The sequence below is a fragment of the Rhagoletis pomonella genome, unplaced genomic scaffold (assembly GCF_013731165.1).
Source record: "Rhagoletis pomonella isolate Grant_MI unplaced genomic scaffold, Rhpom_1.0 Rhpom_scaffold_00002, whole genome shotgun sequence".
NCBI classification, from domain to species: Eukaryota; Metazoa; Arthropoda; class Insecta; order Diptera; family Tephritidae; genus Rhagoletis; species Rhagoletis pomonella.
The window spans coordinates 31,792,268-31,812,847 of NW_023458556.1; the positions used below are offsets into that span (position 1 = coordinate 31,792,268).

The 20,580-nt window shown below is 30.4% G+C and overlaps 1 long non-coding RNA gene across 3 annotated transcripts in view; it reads right to left on the bottom strand.

Moving 5' to 3' along the window:
• Positions 1–20,580, bottom strand: part of LOC118733429 — a 71,371-nt gene that overhangs the window by 19,821 nt on the left and 30,970 nt on the right. For all 3 annotated transcript variants that reach the window (XR_004992257.1, XR_004992258.1, XR_004992256.1), the window contains one exon: positions 14,284–14,385. This is a non-coding gene — a long non-coding RNA (uncharacterized LOC118733429). The remainder of the gene's footprint in view (positions 1–14,283; positions 14,386–20,580) is intronic.

The following is a 20,580-nucleotide window of genomic DNA, read 5'->3' on the forward strand; positions in this document are numbered from 1 at the left end:
ACATATCTTCTTACGTACATATTTACATATAGGGGATTCCCTTAAACGCGAAGAGCAGAAAACTCGAAAACCTCGAAAGTTGTCGAGGCTGTTTTTGGGAATGCACCTTTTTTCAGCCTCGTAAACAATGGAGAAATTCCGAAGTTTGACAGCTCATTCAGAGTTTTTTTCGAGGCTTTTTTCGCGACTAATTTGCCTCGAAAGTTTTCGAGGCACGCGAAAATCGCCACTCATACAATTTTTGACAGTTGTTTTTCGAGGCTGGAAAAGTTTCGAGGTTTCGTGGTTTTCGAGCCACTTTCGAGCTTAAGGGAATCCCCTAATAGTTAAATAAAAGAATATTGATAAATTTTAAGAATTTTCAATGTTGTTATTGAAATAAATTTCAATAATTCTGTCCATAGAATGTATTGAGTTCTTAATATTGCTGGCGGAAAACTTTTTAATATCGACGTCACGATAAAATAATTTATTTATTCATCCACATGTTTCGTTGCATGTATCTACATGTTTAAGTTTCTTCTCAGGTAGTTATATAAAATAATGTCAATAAATTTATAGATAGAAATCGATTAATTTTTCTTTATAGCTTTCGAAAAATATTTCAATAAATTTGTGAATAGGAATTGACTAATTTTTTGTTATTAATATTTTTAAATTTTAAAGCAATTTTATTGAGCTTGTTGCCGTTTTTGATGAAAAATTATTGTGGAAAAACATTAGTTTAAAAGTGTTAGATGTTATAGCTGCTATTTCAGAGATCATCACATCTTCTCATAGACTTCTTCATCGCGATCATTGAAAAATGAACCAGCGACTTCAGATTACAAAGCCTCTGGTCTACCCACTGAACTAAGTTCGCCATATAAACTGTTGTTGCTTTTTTCACTTTTTCATATGTCAACCCATCTACAATCAAGGGCAACGCGAGCAAAATTACATATTTATACCTTTAACGGGAAATGAACTGGCAGATTATCCCGTCAACTGGTATGGTGCGACTAGTATTTCTACTGGTAGGCGCTGAGGTATAGCCAGAGAGTCGCTAGCATTGAAAAAAAAAAAATAGAACGTTAACTAGTTAGGCTGAAAAGCAAACAGGTAGCATTCTAGTTCAAAACTAGCAGCCTTCCTTGCACGGAACCCAATTTGAAAAAAGTAAAAATAAAACTCGAAAACCGTCAAACTTATAAACAACAAATTGTCGGCAAATAAAATAATAATCACCACTTCACTTTCGACTTAAGAAGCTTTTGACTATTTTTAGCATTTGATTTCATTATTGCCAATATATTTTAGCTGATGAACAAATAGCAACACTCTTTGCATATCAACTTATAACCACTTATAAAATACAGTACTTGATTAAAAATATAAGTACTCATGTATTTATATAAAACCGTATACACTTAGGTATTTTTTTATGCGGTACATGCGTTCCTCAGAAAGCCGTTCCAGCATTTTCAAAAACTGCACAAATTCAGATACTCCATGTAAAAAATTCCAATAAACCGCATACAAAAATCCAGTGAGGTAATATTAGGAAAAAAAAAACAATTTATATCATTATTATTATTAAGCATTATCTCTTACACTCTGAAAAAAAGTAATAAGAACTCTCAAAAAAGCAAAATCGCTACAACGAAAAAATGGTTTGAAAAACCGCATAAATTCAAATCCGCATAAAAAACGCATAAAAAGAGATCTAAGTGTATATTTTTTTGTATGGGTATTTAAGAAAAATATTGCAGAATTACTTTTGTTGTTGTAAAAAAGCACCCTTTTGTAAAAAATGTCTTTAATTTACAAATCTAATGAACGTGCCAAATTTTGATTTTTTTAAGTGGCAGCAGTAATTTCAAGAGCTTTTTAAAAATCGAATGAAATTATAATATAAATAGCTTTGCTTAGTCTCACTAACTGGCGGAGAGACTAGAATTTAACAGTTTCTAGAGACTAAATACCTAAAGGTGAAAAGGTGCCAAGTCTACTTTTTTAAAAATTTAATTTTTGATGCAAAATGACAAATAATGCGAAACTTCATCGGTTTGTTCTCTCCCCTGAACAATTTGAAAAAAAAACAAAATGGACTTGGCACATTTTTACGTTTAGGTAACACATGTTATTCTCACAAGGTTTTGTGTTTTTGCTCCATCCTCTCAATGTCAAAATTATTTGCTATTTGGAAGAAGATAGCCGAAAACTAAGAAATAATAAAAAAGTATGTACTTTAGTCTTTCGCTCGAGAGATCCCAGCCCTGATAGCAACAATTGTCTTATATGTAAATGTATGCAAAGTCCATAGTTCTACATTTCGTAGGTGCCATAAGCGTGTAAGCAGATACATAAGTAGCTGTGTGACAATGTGTAGACCAGTTTTAGAAGTTCCTCCATTTCGTAATGATGATCGATTAAAAATGATAATTTTAAAAGTGTGCTTAGTTAAATTAGAAAATATAATCAGAATAATGGTAGCATTTATCAATAAACACATTTTTGTGCTTATGTACATAAGTATTAATTTTCATTTATGAAAAAGTACATACAAAAACCAATATAACTGTGACACATACTTAACCTGCAAAAATTTGAGGACCAGATGGTCTACTGGGATGTAGTTTTAAAGTATGTGCAAAAGGACCAGGTTGCATACTAGTAACTTGTTGTGCTGACCTGGACCACTTCAAATGCAAAAGAACTGATATATGTATTGAACACCACCTGTTCGTGGTCCAACGGCAATTTGATTCGGTTGCCGAATGTGCCATTGTCCAAACAGGGTAGTTGTCTATGTAATCCCATGTTATGCAGCATTGGACCAAAGGTGGCCAGGTCCAATGACATCGCAATGTTAATGTAGCCATATACATATTTCTCCATATATTTGGACCATTTTGGTTACTAGTGTTGGTTACAAGATAGCGTGGTCCTGTACTAGCATTTAACCTAGTCCCACTTTTTGCAGGGTATGTACATACCGTTTTATGAGTACTCCTTCCGCTTTTACGCATCTTATCGCACGATATTAAAATGACAAAACATTTAAAATATGACATTGAATTGGCTTTTTTATTGGCAAAAATGATAGGCGATAATAATTGAAAGGCAGTCCGGGGTTGCGACGTCTTTTTTTGCTGTTGCAATGTGACACGCGAAAAAAAATATATATCTACTTCCATACAATATACAAATAACTTTCATTTATAATCAGTTGAAATTTCGAATTGTTATTGAACGTAGCCGAATATATTTAATTACACTGGTTTACAGCAAAAATGTTCAATGGATGGCACTATTCCATTGCTATGTAGAATTGCTCGGTGATTCCGAAAATCGAGTTAATTTTTTTTCTATGGATACGTTTTCGGGACATTTATAATTATAAAAAAATAACAGGTTCTGTACCAAAAATTAAAAAGAAATATGTTTTATTTTTAAAAGAAAATATAAAAATAGTTTAGAAAAACAAGAATAAATTTAAATCAGTAAAGAAATTAATAAAATGTATATTTCTTTTTAAAACAATAAAATCTAGCAATTTAACTAAAAAAAGAAAAACAAATTAAATTTAAAAAAGAAAAAAAATATATATTGGTTTCTAAAATTAAATTAAAAAAAGAAAATTATTTAAAAAAGAAAAAAACAGAAAAGTCTTTCCAACTATCTTGCCATCTGTCTTTCATTTGTCTTACGATCTTAGTCAACTGCAGTTAACTCCCGATATAATACCGAATTAATGAGTTGATCCAGATCAACCCTACCGTCTCCAAAGTACTCAGTACTCACAAAAGAACTCAAAAGTACCCAGAACTTAAAAGAACTCGAAAGTACTCAGTACTTAAAAATACTCTGTTCCAATCATCACTTTGACGCATACACTCAGGATCGATTCAAAGTACTCAGTATTACTTAAGTGACGAATAGATACTTAAAAGTACTGAGTTTTATTTATATATATTTACCGGTATTCAGAAATGATTGTTCTCAATTTGAAGTTCATATAGTTTTCAAATACAATACTTATACCCACTAAAGTTAGCCATTCATTTGACGTAATTTTGGATTAATATTATTGATGTGAATAAAGTGCTGAGATTTCTACACTATGCATTGAAATGTTACCAACACGTGTACATATAAGTATTTAAAGAAAGTACTCAGTACGCTCAAAAATACCCGATTCTTAAAAGTATCGATACTAAAGAACTCGATCATCAAAAGTACTTGTTAATGTATTAATTCGTTATCTGACAACTCGGTAACACTTTCAACTTCGAACGCCCCTTATTATTTTTCTGGTTAAAATTACTTTTATTTAAGTAATACTTGTAAAATTTATTAATACCACGACAGAAAGATTTATTGAATTATTGATAAAATGTATGCACTTTTCGCGCGAGAAAATTCTATAAGTGACAGAAAGGAATCAGCCGACTTCTAAACGCATGTATTACTACATTATCAGACTTGGCGCCTCGTTAAGTCGGTAATGATATATTCGGTAATTTACAAAAACAAAACAATGGTGGGAATTACCGAATACCGAATTAAGACCTTAACGAGTATGGTCTGAATACCCTTATTATTCGCCAGTAAGTCGTCGGGAGAATCTGCTGGCGACTTACAGATTTACTGTTTTTTTTTATTCGCACACAATATTCTCTATTCAGAGGGTCATTATCATAGTGGATGCAAATTATCATCAAATACTCCTCTATGCGACTCGAGTAACTTTTAAATCACTGAACAATCTTCCAAATGCTGGCTGGGATAAAACTAATGTTTGTATGCATGTACATAGATATGTAGTATGTATGTGCCACAAACAGTATTGCGTTCCGTTATTGATAGTAAATTATTTATAATCGGTATTCTATATAGTAACTTAATCGGATTAAAGTACATTTATGTGATTTCATAAGCGCAAAATATCAGCAAAACAAACATGTGATTAAGAATAGAAAATAAACCGTTATGTTAACTGTATAAGTAAATAAATCATTTAAATTTTGATTTGCTGCGACTCGAGTAGAATTTATGACAAATATGTTGTTACATATATATAATACACATACACCCGACGACAAAAACAGTTTTCATTTCAATCTAATGGCCGTTGTCGAGATATTTATGTAAATAAAAATTCAAATTAATAAAAAAATATGTTAAATGCTATATACATGGGCAATTTGAACCAATATTGACGTCTCATCTTGCAACAATGACACAAAATTGAAAAAAATGCACAAGCAGCTTCGCAGTGGGAAAATGTAATGTATAGTAATCGAAAAAATAATCAGTAAAACAATCCTTTTCACATTCGAAAATAAATTTTTTTCCCAAGGCGATGTCCTAAGAAAAGTGGTGCATTCAATTTTGCATTACCAGAATGAATATCGAGAAATGAATGTGTTTTTATATGAAATTTTTGGGACTTTTTGGATAAATTAAAATGATGATTACATATTAAATAGTAATTGGATCTTAAATTCATAAGAAATTCATTCGATTACATATCACGCATGTAATGCATTACTACTTTTCCGACTGGGATGTTAGACCTTTTTTATATGGTAAAAAATGAGCAACAACTTAAAAAAATAAACTGCCAAAAATCAACGAACAGTTCTAGGTACTTCAAACTTGTTAAAATTAAATGGGCTACAAAAGTGCAAATCTATTCAAAAGCTTGAATGTTTCACAAAAGTTTTTTGATTTTTTTTTTTTTTTAAATACTGCACAAAATTTAAAACCTGGATATATAATGTGTAAATGCTCTTAGAGCTCGCTATTTAGTTATTGTATGTTATGAAAAAAAATGTTGTAAAGTTAACTTTTGCAGCGAGGTAACTTCGTTTTTACTTATCTGTTTGTGTCTTCAATAATTGCCCTTAAGTAAGGGCAAGCGCCATAAAGTCTCGCAAAAGCACTGTATAACTAAAGCAACGCTTACACACTCACAAGCACACTATTATAAATTACATATTAATAAGATTTTTTTCTAGCTGCTTACAACTACTACAGATACGTACTTAAGTATGTAAATGAATGCATTTTACTGACTTTCCGGGACTTAATTGCACTCGTGTGCAAGTGCTGAGCGCGCTAGACCACCCACCCGCAAATACACAATGACAGGAAACAAAAACAAAAAACAAAAATGAAATAATAAAAAGTATTTTTTTTAAAAAAAAAATGTAAAAAAAACACGCTAACAAATTGTGCAGCGACATATTAGCGACTACAAATTGCGTGCAATGCGCATCATTATAATGCATATATATGTATGAATATACATTTTGTAATTATGAAACTGTACCTAAACGTATTTTTTTTAAATAAAATCAAATGACACGTTGAAAAGCTTTACAATTAAGTTATTCTTCTCTGCAATCAAACTAAATTCGTTTGTGATCTCGTAAGATTAACTGCTGCTATTTATTATTTGTATTTTTTTATTACTTTAATTAGTTAGCAGATATTGTTGGTTTTGTTGTAAAAAATTACAATTACTGTTGACGGGAGTTGTTATTGCTTGCTACACATTACTGTTATTGTGAACATGCAAATTTGTTAAATTTATTAAAAAAGCAACAAATGCATCACCAACACCACACCACGCCATTACACAATAATAGCAACAATTCATTAGAGTTATATAATGCACATGTATAGTGATGGCAAAAATAATAGCGATATTTATTTTGTTTATTTAATGTTTAATATTTTTTTTGTAAAAGTCTACAACAAACACCATATAAATTTACATTTCAAACCTTGTACAAAAATTATAAAAATTCAACAAATTTTCACCAAAACTTCAAACTTTTTATTCAGAATTGTTAGAAAAATTTCTGGTATGCAGTTTTATAGCGCATTAATTTTTTTTGCAATTTTTAAGTACTTACAAAATACTATTGATTTTTAATTTTTTTTTTTCTTACATACAAGGTATGTTCCAACATTTTTTTTTATAAGGTAGAAAAAGCCTAGCACTGTCAACAAAAAAAAAAAAAAACCAAAAAAAATGCCAAAAATTAAAGGTATTTTGCATACCACAATTTATGAAATAAAAAATGTTCAATAAAAAATTTATATTTTGGCCATAATTTGTTGAATTTTTATAATTTTTGTACAAAATGGTATGGTTTTGTGTTGGTAATGTTAAACATAAAATAAACTAGAGAAATACAGCCAAAACTCGAAAACAGGTCAAAATAAGGAGCGTCAATTTTTTTTGCTATAAATTAATATTTTTTTGCTTTGGTACGGGTACCGACCCGGTCTAATACACAAACCTACATACATATGTACCTATTTCTAATTAAGTTATGCACATTTGCGCTGCAACACCCGCTATTTAATGCGCTTCGGAAGCTGTCAAACAATTGTCGTTGAGTTTTGTTTTCTCATTTCCCAGAATTTTCCCAAGCGGTTTGTTATTATTTCTTATTTGTATTAGACTTTTCCCGCAATTAATTATTTTAAATATATGCACATATGTGATACTTTTTTAATTTGTATTGCTACTTTGTACCGACCAGAACTTGGACTTTACCCCGATTGGAGTAGATTAACTTCCGTTTTGAAAAATTGTCAAATCTACTCCTCTACTTCTACTGCGCTTGTCTTTAATATTTTCAACAAAAAAAAAATTCAAGTCAAATAAAAATTTAGATGCTGAATGATGATGCCAAATGAACTTTTCTCTCAAAGTTTACACAGCTGGCAAAAGTAAATAAGTATTAAAATTTAAAAACTAATTAATACAACTAAAGTAAAATCTGTGGAAAATTAACAATAAAATACTTTTTTCGCAAAATCTATAAAGGACCGTTTTATTTCTCAAAAAACCTGGGTATCAGTTGTTCGTCGCCACGCTGTATATTATATTTTAATACAGCAATGTAATGTAATGTTTGTTAGCTAAGGAATATAAGTATTAAATGATTTAAGTTAAAAAAGTCAACAATTAATCGTTCATCAATCGACATTTTTTTAGTCAAAACTGACAGGTAAAATTTCACTTTTATTTTTCAGTCTAAAATTACGGTTAAAATTCGACCTTTATTTTTCCGTTCAAAAACAAAAGTTAAAGTAGGACTTTCATTTTTCCATTAAAAAGTAAAACGCGACTTGTATTTTTTCGTTCAAAAATATAAGTTAAATTTTATTCGCTTCTCGTCTGCTTGTAAACATTTAAGTGAGAAGGATTTTTTTGCTACGTATAAACAAGAACTTAGTCGTTTGCGAAATGATGAGTAAATAAGCGGAGCAATAAAATAATATGAAGTTCGATAGCAATAAAGCAATAAAAAATAAAAGCCAAATTTCAACTTTAATTTTTAATTTAATTTAAAAGTCACATTTTAACTATTATTTTTGCCCGAAAGAATAAAAGTAAAAATTTAACAATAAATTTTTGATCGAAAACATATCGCTGAAAAAAATAACGATTAACTATAGCTTTTGTTTTTTTTTTTTTGTGAAAGAGCATAACAGTTACTGTCCGTGCTTACGAACCTAAACCAAATCGAATAGCAAGCTTTTTGTAAGCACCAATCTCTTTTTAGACGCCTTCAGGAGAATTTTTTGTATCCACCTTGGGCAGCTTTCGTCAAGATAAAACTCATTGAGATCCAGGCACCATAACTGTTACGAGCTTTTTAATAAAAATCATAATTTAACCGTTAAAATTGGATTTATATTTTTCCGATCAAATTTAATAGTTATATTATGAATTTTATTTTTTCGAACAAGAGTAATCGTTAATTTTAGATTTTTATTTTTTCAATAAGTTTTTGATGGTTATTTTTTATTTTTAGATATATAATATAACCGCTAATATAAAAGACTTAAATCGGCCATAAAAACCCAATCTCCACAAAATTATATTAAATTTGTCGGAAAAAATCCAAATCTAAATTTAACGATTATTCTTGATCGAAAAAAAAAAATATAAAAAAAAATTATTTTGCAATGATCAAAAAATAAATACCTTGATACTTAACGGTTATTTTCGGCCCCTGTTAAAATCTGTGACGAATTCGATTCTGCATACAGGATTCTATTAAATTCTATAACAAGTGTACCCTACCGGAATTATTTAAGATTTATTTATTTATTTGCATATCTGTGGCTTTTTCTTTTCGTTCAATGCAACAAGTATCCTTAATTATAGTAATGAGCTAATTTTATCATAAATACTCAAACTTGCATTTCGAATTAAACAACAAATTCTAATCAACGATCTTCTTGTTTCTCGCCTCCTTTTTTTGATTTTAATTATTTTCTTTAATTATTTCCAAGATAGCAAATGATAACGGAAGTGAATCCCAGTGGAAATAGGAAATGCTTAAGTCATTGAGTAAACAAATTAGTAACAGGCTTCGAACTTGTGTATAATTTATTTGTTTACAAATTATAAAATATTACTAATAGAAAATTGCAAAAACAACAATGATCTTATCAAAAGTCATAAATTAACAACAATGCATATGAAATATGTATCTATCCGTACGTATTTCTATACTTGCTCCACCACAGCGCCAGTTAGCGTAGCGCCAGCGTGAAACTACAGTTCTCCAATACTTACATTGCCTTTAATTAAGTTAATATTTGTTTGTAGTTGAATGGGTTTTTTGTTTGGTTTTTAATTTCTGCCGCAAAAAACAATTATTACATTTTTTCACACCTTCCAGTTGCTTCCGACTGTCGGTAGCCGTCAGCTACTTTAATTTGCCACTTGTGAAATACATAAATGTTAGAATAAAAGAAAATGATATTGGAAAGAAAAAAGGCAGACAGATATGAAAACTATATTACAAAAGAAGCGGGGGAAGGGGGAGCAGGTTAGGCGGGCAGGTAGGAGGACGGCGAGCAGGCAGGCAGACAGACCTTCATGACGATTAGAATGCCAGCCAGTGAAATAATGTCTGTATGTACATATGTATGCTCGTAAGAAAAGGCGCGCACAAGATTACAAACGCAAATATGAATAGTGTTTTTTTTCATCATTTACCGCAATGCAAAAAGCGCCACTTCCGCAACAACGAAAGCTGTGGTGGTTGGTGGTGGGTTGCAAAAAAACAAAGTGCAACAATTATTTTTTGTATGCAAAAAATTTAAATTTGAGGTTGCAGCTAAATCTCGGATATTGATTGATTGTATGTATGTAAATATGTATGTAGGTACATACCGGCGAATATTATTAGCAAACAGCTTAACTATTTTTCGTGGTAAATTCAGTTTTTTTTTCTTCGCTTTTATCGCTCACCATGGCAAAGGTAATTGCAGTTCAATTAAAGTTTTGTAATAACATCATTTGGTTGGTATTTGCTCCTTTTTAAGTGTTTTCTTTTTCAACGCCGCTGCTGCCCACTGACAGGTACATACATAAATACAGATAAATACAGGGTGCTTTAATGTTTATTTTCACTGTTGAGCTTAGGAATCGGCGAGCCACATACATATGTGTGTATATTGTTCAGTGGAAACCAAAATTGTCCAAAAACTAGGGATGTTAATATTTTCGATTTTTGCGATCCCGGGATTTTCCGGATGTCGTTGGATCAATTATTTTTCAATGACTTAACATGAAAAAATTGCATCAATATGGTTTGAGCAGCTCTCCTACCATATAATAAGTAATAAGTAAATGAGTTTGTAAAGTACTTTTTTATTTAAAGTGAAAATTATTTCATAAGTAACAAACGACAGACAGTAATTTAATTTATATGCATTTAATAATACTTTAGTGTGTACATATCTGATAAAGTAATTTAAGGTATGTCGAAAAAAGCTCGATGCAAAAAAAATAAGTCAAAAAATTTATTTTCTGGTTGAAGGAAGTTCATAATTCTAGTGGCAGAAAGTCGACCAGTTTTGTCTATATTCCTTTTGTTTATCTAAAATTTACATTTTTTTATAAAAGTCTACTCCATTCTCTGATGTCATGATTTTTTTAAAAAGACTTTATCAAGCCCTTACCGCCAAAATAACGTTAGTGACATTTTTCTCAAAATTTACGTTATTTTGGCGGTTAGGGCTCGTTATAATTTCACAGATATGGTTAATTCCAAAATTTATTTAAAAAAATTCAGTGCAATGTAAAACAAAAGTATGGGTACCAAATAAAATTACTTTTTTTGGGTTCACGAGGACGAATGTGAATTGAAAATGCCCCTTTAATCTATTTTACTTTTTTAAGCAAATAAAGTTAGTCCTTAACATATAATTTTTTTCAAAAATAAGAATTGAAAAATTTTAAGGATATTCAAGGATAAAATTATAAAAGGGTATTTTCAATACCTACGGACCCTTACAGACCAAAAAATGAAATGTGTTTTAACTCTACAGAATCTACTCTTTCATTTGATATTTACCCACACTGGTTTCTTAAGTATATTGCACTGAAATTTTTAAATAATTTTTTGAATTACTCATTTCTTTCGAATTTCAAAGTTCTTTTTGAAAATACTGATCCCAGATAGAAAAATTACAAACGCAATTTTATTATATTTGGCCCTTGGTTTGGTGAATATATATATATATATATTTTTTTTTTGCAAAATTGCCTGCCGCAAGGTAATATGTGTATATTGAGCTACACATTTATAAAAAAAATCTTAAATATTAAATAAACAAAAGAAATATAGCCAAAATTGGTCAACATAAAGCGCTTATATTATTGCCACCGGTGTAAATTACAAATCCCGAAAATTTGCCTATAATCCCGGGATTTTCGGGACTGAAAAAAGACCGGCACCCCATTCCTAGTCTACGCATAAAGAATCTCTTAATATTTAGCACCGTACATGCAATTATGCAAGATAACTGCCAATTTATAATAAAATCCATTTCGAAAATTTAAAAACAACTTTTTGTAACACCCTTTATATGCCAGTGAAACTTTTAACCAACGATGTTAAAGCTATGTATATAATAAACTGTACATCACTGCATAACGTTTTTTTTTTTGCATTTAAAAAAATGCAATTGTTTTAAGACCAAAGTTATTTTCGTACATTTTATGAGTGGACATGTTGTTTTTGCTGCTATATATATATTTCCAATGTTCAATGAAGCATGTTCGGTAATGTCGAAAAATATTCCCCTTCACTTTGTGTTGGCTATTAAAAAATTCTATTTTTAGAGAAGTTAAATGCAGTCAGCTGTAACGACGAAGAAGAAGTCGAACAACTACTAAAAACACATCCATATCAATGCCATTTTTTTCGACGGTATATTTTTAACTGCAAATTATCGGCGGTGAAATTAAGTAGCAGTTAAAAAGGTAAAAAAAAAAAAGAAACACAAACATAAAAAATTGGTGGGACTCTGTCTTATGCCTGCCCGCGAAGGTCGTAATTGTGTTTTTTTTTTTTTTTTTTTGTAAACCTGCACTTGGTGTTGTTTGACAAACGTATGTACATATACATACTAATGTAAATCACGCTCTATACTAAGAAAAATCGGAATTCTTTCCCCACGCAGATTAAAAAATTTTATCAATTTATTGACTTTCAACAAAATATGTTTGGCTCAATTTAGCGCCCTCTGTGAGTTAAATATGTAAATAGAGTTAAAAATCATATCTGACCTTTGGAAACCCTAGAAAAAGGGTATATGAACATTACATCTTTTTCAAAAGTTAAAATCGCTTAATTAATAGTTTAAACCAAATATTACAACAATTTGGCTGTAAGGCGATCAAATAAGCAGAGGTTTAAAAAAAGGGCTGCCACCTGTTAGGCAGTCAAAATTGATTTAATTAAAAAGTTAAATTATTTAAATTATTTACTTCAAAAATATTTTTAAGACGTTTGTCACCTGTTCTGGACTTCAAAGTCAATTTAATTAACAAGTTAAATAAAATATTTCAATATGGGTCTCAAACAAGAAATGTTTAAGTGCGCTTTATTTCTAAATTGCTTAGGAATGTTTATTAATTAAATATTTTTGAAGGGATTACCACAAGTTTCGGTTAAATTTAATGAGACACATAATAATGCGGGCGTCTAAGGTAAAAAGTTAATTCAAGTTTTTCACTACGCGGGCGGGTCTGCGGGTAAAAGCTAGTAAATATATATTTTGTGGTAGCTGAAATCCTTCATGGGCGTATTCATACACATATCTTGTTACTTTGTTCATGGCCATGAACACAAATATTTCAAATCTTATGCGAATTGTTTATTATTTTTTTTTTGCAGTGGCCAAATAATTAAATTTGGCTAATCAAATCGAATAACTCACCGGATTTGGTTGATTTATAAGACCCTTTGCTGATAATTTATTATTACTTTTAGCTTTACTCACAATCAGTGAAAATTTCAAGGGGTAATAAAATATTCGGTAGCAAGAGTTAACACAAAAAGAATTTCGAGAGGCTCACGCGTATGCCGTTAACTCGGCCAAAATGTATGGCAAAGTGGCAGTATTGTCAATACAGCTACATATAATACAAGCATTATATACGCAGGCTATCAACAAAACATTTTATTGCTTTGTGGTGGTCAAACTGACCGGAAATGAGATCACCTTATGGCGTAGGAGAATCAATACGGTTTCAGATAAGATAAAAAACTATTAAAAGAACAAGTAACTTTTAAGCGAAAAATAAAATCCGTTTCAGTTCTCATATAAAAATTTAATTAACTCATGTTCCAATGATCGGATCTAAACCAAATAAGTATGGGGCCACCTCTGATGTACCACCTTTCCTTAAAAAAAAAAAAAAAAGAATTATAGAAATCGGTTGACGTAGCCCAAATTTATGCGCTAACATACATAAAAAAAAAATATTCCGACGAATTGATAACCTCCTCTTTTTTTTGAAGTCGCTTAATAATAATAAAACATGCTTATACTATGCATACATTTTCACGCATACTAACAGAATTGATAGCTCCATATTCAAATATCAAAATATAAATTTTTTTTTCGCATTAGGGGTATTCAGCAAATTGAGCAAGTTGTCTGGCCATCTGGCAAAACAGCACATTAGCACCTGAAATACAAAAGAAAACCCTAATGTACATCGTCACTGAAATGAAAAAGTGTGTAAATAATAGATTTTTTTTCCATAAAACGATGTGGGCACTTGTAATTCGAGGGAATGCGTCCTAATTAATCAAAAAGTGAATTTTGGAATTTTTGCTAGTGCCGATGTGTAATAGTATATTCTTTTCTATAACTTTTATTATGTTTTTATAAACTTATAATAATAGTTCATTGTGTTTTCACATTATATTAGTATATGTTGATACACATATATGCCCTTACCTGATTAAACTAATTGACCAAGTATTGTGCTTTGGTGGCTTCCATCAACTATTTATTATTGGAATTAACGGTTATAAATAGCATTCAAAAGGGAAAAAGGTCCTGGAATGAGAAGAAAATTAAAATTGATTATTGTACTGGCTACAATAAATAGTAAAAAAATGTAACAATAATATGCTCTATATACACTCCGTGTCATAATTATAAGCACCCCCATATTGACAAGTTTTCACATTTTATTTTTTTTTGTTATTTGATTTTAGTTATTTTTAACTATATACATAGTTTATTCTTTAACAGAAACCATATAAATACAAGGTTCTTGCCATTTTAGGTTCAAAATTATTTCTTGAAATTTTTTAATGCTTCACTTCCTATTTGAAGTTTTCGTTTCTCAATGTGGTCTTTGATAAAATGTTATCGAAAGCCTTGAAGAATTGATGAAATCAGTTCGGAAAAACTGAAACCATTAAATTAATTTGTTTCGACCATTTGAACAAAAATACTAAAAAAATAATAATAAAAAATTTCGAATATTGATAAAATGCTATCGCATATCTTTAGTACCGGCCGAAAAAAAAACCAAAAAAGCTCCAAAAACACGTTTTGGCATCCGAAAAAATCAAAATATTAAATATTTTCCATACCTGTTCCTTTCTGCTATTCACTTAAGTACACTTATTCTCCATTTCAATATAAATAACAATAATTTCTATTAAGTATAATAATCTCTGATTATAAAATATCTCATTGTTTTCACCAAATTAGCTGACAATAAAGGACCACCTTTTGTAATATTTAGTTAGTGAACAATAACAAATGCGCATACACTTTTCTCTATTGACTACAAATATGTATGTAAATAAAACCGTCGTGTATATTCATAAACTTGTAACTAATAATGTTGGAAAATTCCAGTAGTCCAGCAGCAAGCACTGCCCAGCATTAAGTGGAATAGTTTTAGAAAAAATCAAGTTTTAACCGGAAATAATCGGAAATCAAATCGCGTTGTTGGACTGCGCGCGTTGTCATACGCTTGGTTAACTTGTTTGTCGGAAGAGCCTCCAAATGGCGATTGCACAGTGAAACCTATTAAGCGTAGCCCACTCATCTCTATTGCAGCACTTGCCGCATGCCGTATCTAGTAAGTGTGCATTTGTGTATGAGTGTGTGTTCGTGTATACATAAATATCTCACAGCAACGCATCCCGCACTGCATTAATTTGAATAAATTGTAACCGATAGAGTGTTGATCGTGTAATCATGAAATGCAAGTAAGCGTACATTTCAGAGATAAAATACAAATACTATACTACATACACTCTGTGTCATAATTATAAGCGCACCACATATTGCCAAATTATTATTTTTTTTATATACCTACTTTATTCTTTAACAAAGAACGAATAAATCAAAATTTCAAAATTTGTGCAATACTAAAAATAAATGAAACAAACTTTCGCATTAATCTTTTCAATTAGATTTCTTAGAAAGATTTTGGGTATGCAGTTTTGTAGCCAACTCAGTTGTTGGTACAATGAAATGCAAGTATGAAGTACATAGCTCACTTACCGTTGTTTTTTGGCTTTGTTTTTGTTGAAGGTGTTGCTCATTATTGCTCCATATAAAAAATCATCGAGCATTCTTCGTATAGAAAAAAATGACTGACACTGTCAAAAAAAAAAAAAATTAAAAAATCAATGGTAAGTCCTACCTAATTCATACTAGCACTTTATTATACTCAAATTTTGTGGGCTACAAAACTACATACCCAGTTTTATAAGAAATCTAATTAAGATGCTCTAAATTTTTACGAATATTTGTTGATTTTTTTTTTTAAATATTGAACAAATTTTGAAACGTGATTTTATTCGATCTTTGTTAATGAATAAACCATATTTTTATAAAAACAAAATAACTAAAATTAAATAACCAAAAATATAAAGTTTTAAAAGTTGTCAATATTTGGTGCGCTTATAATTATGATACGGGGTGTAGTTACTTAATTCAGTAGTGTTATCGATTGACGGCGGCAGTGTGATGCTGACTTTTAACCATTTACATACATATTATCTTATTACACGACAATCGATCACTTAGTCATTTACTCCCTGGATGTTGTGCCGGCTGGTAGCGAGCGACTTCTTCAAATCAATGAACTGGAATGATCACGTGAACGGTGAATTAAATTATTGTTGCACACAAGATGTGTATGTACATATGTTTGCATGAATGTATGCATGTGTAAGCTTTTAATTAATCTGTATAATACATATAGATAAATCATTGCGGTAAACTATTTGCTCATTGTGTAAGTAAAAAAAAAAACCATTAGAGAACCAACTTTAATGAAAAAGGGCAAGCCGCATACTCAATTGCGATAAAGTGTTGACTTGACGAGTGCATGCACATGTATACGTATGTAAATTGTACATAAATATGTACATACATACATATGTACATGCACTAGTAATGCGCTCATTGGCTGCGATCGTGTATGCCGCCTGTAATGTTGTCTTAACGCCAGTTAATTGAAATTAATCTAATAAAGTGTTGCTGTTAATTTATTAGCGACGATAAGCTAAATAATCAAGTCGAGGAAAAGTTCTTCAATTGTTGGCAACCGCTCGCATATAAAACTGAAGCGTAATAAGATATGGAAAAATATATAGCAAACATTGGTTTTGTGCCGATTTTGACAACTCAACTAAAAGTAAAAAAAAAAACGCCGCAGAAACTTTAAGGGCCTTTTTATCGATGGCATTGCCTGTTATAACGGTCCTAAATGCACTGAAATTCACTAATACTTTTACAAAAATCACACTTTTTAATTTTTTTTGTTAATTCGTTTTATAAAATTGACTGTTTTGAAAGTTGCTTTTATTCTCCTATTCGGTTGTGTTTACTTTTACTGGAGAAATGTCATCGCCGTCAGGACGACGCAATCTTGTATTCTATCATTCCATCATTGGAGCAAGTACATATGCCTTTTTAATGGCCTTAATTTTAAAAGTGATACCGTTTAGTAATGATAAACAGAATTGGTTTTTGCAAAAGTTTCAAGAATTTCTGATAGATCTGTGGGGATGCATTTTTCGTAATTTGACTTTGACTCTTTTATTAAACTAGAGTTTGTAAATTTAATTAAAAATTTCTGAATTTTGATTCTAACAATAAGCTTTTTCTCTCGGAGCTTTGGCCTTTGCCTTTAATACTTGTTTAATACTTTTTAGCTACATAAAGGCATAAAAACATGCATACATATTGGATGTACGTATATATACGCGTGTATATATGCAAATATGTATTTGTTTTAGGAAATACATATTGCATATTAAAATTAATTGATTCGCTGGCAATTTCAATAAGCATAAGATTTGTAGAGTCGCAATTTCAGCCAATAATTTAACTATACTTTTTCTCTCGCCACACAAATATGCAATTAATTGAAATTATTTGCAAAAATTGGCTTAGCTGAAAACCAATCAAATTGTGTTTCTTTTCAATTTTTTTTTAAATAACCATGCACATATCCGCAATGGATTTGAATTATTGGCAAAGCGCCTTAAGTTAATTAACCAACAATCAATTAGAATTCAATCGAGTTTGTGCTGAGCAATGAAATCATTAAGTGTGCAAGTAATGCAAATTTATATTTTCCTAATAAACAAGCAAATTATTACTGAGTACTACATTTTGAAGTGTAGTATTATTAAGGATGTGCTTATTGTGGTTGAGAATGTTACTACAATATCAGGGCAAACCAAACAATATATTAATAATTTTATTGTAATGCAATACCTAATTGTAGATTTTAATCATTTTTTAATACTAAAGATTTTATATCAGTCCCCACATTGCATTTTTTGGGGGTTTTTGGCGGGCCTATAAAATGTTGTTACTATAAAAAAATGGTTAAATAAACAATTGAGTATTACTATTGGGAATCTTCTGAAGATAAACAGAGTTTTTCGATCGAAAAATATTGATTTTCAAGAATTCTATACCATTTCTAAGAAAAGTCGTCTTTTTCCCACATAAAATACATGGAAAACTTTGAGCGCTTTGAGCGAGGGGTCTATTTTTTTTGGTATAGAACAATCCTAGCGGTTGAGAGCATAAAAATACCGACTTTACTTATTCACATGAATTTTTGGACCACCGTAATAGATATACAGAAAAATCCTAAATAGTTTACTTGCTGCTTTTTTTAGAATAATAAAACACTTAATCTGAACCCGTAACTGCCTCGTTACTACGTAAGCCTCGTAAATTTACTTAATGTTGTATGGAAAAACGGTTTATTTACGAAGTTTATGGTAAAGACAATTCGATTTATTTTTTGTTTCATTTTTTTTCGAAAAATTTAAATGTTGTAAATATGAACTCGACACTTATTATAAATCCACTTATTTCTTTCTGTTGCCTTTAAATCACATTAAACTGCCAATTTTTTAATTTGAAAATAGCTCGTAAACTTGAAAATTTGTCATTCACAATAAATATCATTCACAAATGCAATTAAGAATATTCCTAATACGGCTGTATGTATATAATGACATAAAGCATTTGTGATAAATCATTTAATGGGAACCAGCCAATATTAAAAAAAAAATGTTCGAAAATACTAATAAAAAACGAATTTAAGTCTTATTTGCAACCAACAAATAAAAAATCGGGATCTTTTGCAAATGTCAACTAGACTTACATATTTACTTAATGTGAGAAAACGAATTTCTCTTAAAAATATTCTGTGAACTCTACAATATTGCGCAAAAACAAGTAAACTTGAAAAAAGATATAAAAAAAAGTTAATTGAAAAATTTTGTTCACCAAATTTTTGGCGAATGTAATTAAATTGCTGAGGAGCAAATTTTAGCGTGATTATCCATAAATTTTATTAAGAAAGCAATCAATCAATACATTATGAAAAGAAATAAAATACCAAAAATTACATACATTTACATTTAAATCTGCAGTCAAAGAAAATACTTTGCCATATCATAGTCAACGCAAATTAGCAAATCATTGTCTTCATTTTGAAGCGATTTTGTTTGCGTCATTAGTTTTAAGTATCCACTTATTTTTAATATTCACAGTACTGAAGGATTTTTTTTTACTTTTTAAGATCATTTGAACAAGTAAGTTGCTTTGTAACGAAAAAGATAAATAATAAATTTGAGAGGTTTCAAGTTTTTTCTTTGGTAGGGTAAAAAATGGCATTTTTTTCTTTAATATGAAAAGGAAAACAGAAATACATAGAAACGCTCAATTGCGCATCACAAATTATGGATTTTGGAATACGTTATGTTAAATTTGCAACATCAAAACTTTATCAAAAATAATGGTCTTTTGTGAGCATTACCACAAGATATCAACCAAACCTTCAAGCTATGCCCAATTGTTAGCATCGATACGTCGTAGTTATACTCCTAGAGGTTTCTTGCCCCTGGGTTTGAAAATTCTAGGTACGCCAATGGCTTTATGAAACGATTTCTGCAATCCTTACTGTGATCATATCTACATATAAAAGATAAATGTGTAACCTCTCCGCATTTGTAAAGATCAGTGAGAAGGCTGCAGTAAATTAGGAACATTAAATGCCAGTTTTGAACCACTGTCCAGCAGGGGGTTTATTGTTCTCTTTAAAAGGAACTGCAAACTCAGCGTACAACACGATCCTGGGCACAACTTTCTCTGTGCTTTATAGATTGTGCAAAGATTACCTATCAAATAAAAAACCGTTAAGTGGGGTGCGAAACGAACCGGCGAAGGTTTTCATTATATTTTATAAGGGACATTTTTATTTTTCATATTCTGTGTTTAAAAATTTACCTCTGCAAAATGCAGAGCTGATTCAAAGGACAGTTTAAGAAATGAAGGACAAAAAGCGTCCTTTATTTTGAAAAAAATTATAAAGGACAGGGAGGTAATGGACTGCCCTTTAAAATAAAGGACGCATGGTCACCGTACGCGTACTACAAAAATATGCTGTAATCGCCTGCCAAACAAAGTCTTATTTTATGATTTAACTCATTGCTTAATAGTAGGCGCCACTCCTTATCGATTGTAACGCAGCTGTTGTGATCAGATTAGCATTGATTAGGCTAAGAACATACACAAATAAACATCGTTAGCGGTTAAATATGCAAATATGTAGATTTCAAAGAAATCTCTTAACTCATTAAAATACCAAATTAAATCACTTTTCTATTGAGAGTTGTTATCGGGTGATTTTAGTGCGACTCACCTAATTATTGAAACCGCATGCAAGCGCCTGAACTCATAAAGTAGCTT